General features: G+C 47.3%; 1 protein-coding gene across 1 annotated transcript in view; it reads left to right on the forward strand.

The window, feature by feature from the left end:
• Positions 1 to 985, forward strand: part of Acer2 (alkaline ceramidase 2) — a 33,902-nt gene that overhangs the window by 9,829 nt on the left and 23,088 nt on the right. The gene's annotated exons all lie outside the window — the stretch shown is intronic.

A 985-nucleotide genomic window follows, 5' to 3' on the forward strand; every position in this document is an offset into this window, starting at 1 on the left:
CTCAGTCCTTTATCATCATGATAGAGTGCATGGCTGCAGGCAGGCGGACATGGTGCTGGAGTAGCTGAGAGTCCTGCATCTTGGAGGCAACAGGAAGTCGACTGACACACTGGGCCATATCCTGAGCATAGGGAATCTTAAAGGCCACCCCTGCAGTGACACACTTCCTCCAACGAGGCCACACCCACTCCAACAAAGCCACACCTCCTAATAGTGCCACTTCCTATGAGATTATGGGGGCCAATTACATTCAATCTACCTCAGTGGCACACGCCTTTAATCCCAGCACTTGGGCAGCAGAGGCTGGTGGATCTCTGTGAGCTCAAGGCCAGCCTGGTCTACAAAGCAAGCTCTAGGATAGCAAGGCTGTTACACAGAGAAATCCTGTCTCAAAAAACATACAAACAAGCAAAAAAGGTATGTTTTTATTACTGCTTTTTGAAGATTTACTTGTTCTATATCATATGTGTGACTGTTTTGTTTCCATGTGTGTATGTCCACATGTCTAGCGCTTGAGGAAGTCAGAGGAGAGTGTTGGATCACCTGGAACTGGAGTTATGGACAGTTGTGAACTGTCATGTGGCTTCTGGGAACTAAACCTGGATCCTCCATAAAAGCAGCAAGTGCTCTTAGCCCCTGAGCCGTCTCTCTTGGCTTCTTTTTATTATTCTTAAGTGTGTGTGTGGTGTGTATGTGTGTGGTGTGTATGTGTGTGGTGTGTATGTGGTATGTGTGTGTGAATCTATGGTGTGTGTGTATGTGTGTGTGTGAGTGTAGTGCCTTCTGAGGTCAGAGGCATGGTATCCCCTGGAGCTGGAGTTCCAGGCATCTATAAGAACCACCTAATGCCAGTATGTGCAGTAAGATCAAAAACCCATTGCCATTGTTCTTGAGTTCTCAGTAGTCCTCATTGTCCGCTATATTCAGTGAGTCCGGTTTTATCCCAGGCTTTTTCAGACCCAGGCCAGCTGGCCTTGGTGAGTTC

This window comes from Microtus ochrogaster, chromosome 10, assembly GCF_000317375.1.
Source record: "Microtus ochrogaster isolate Prairie Vole_2 chromosome 10, MicOch1.0, whole genome shotgun sequence".
Classification (NCBI taxonomy): Eukaryota; Metazoa; Chordata; class Mammalia; order Rodentia; family Cricetidae; genus Microtus; species Microtus ochrogaster.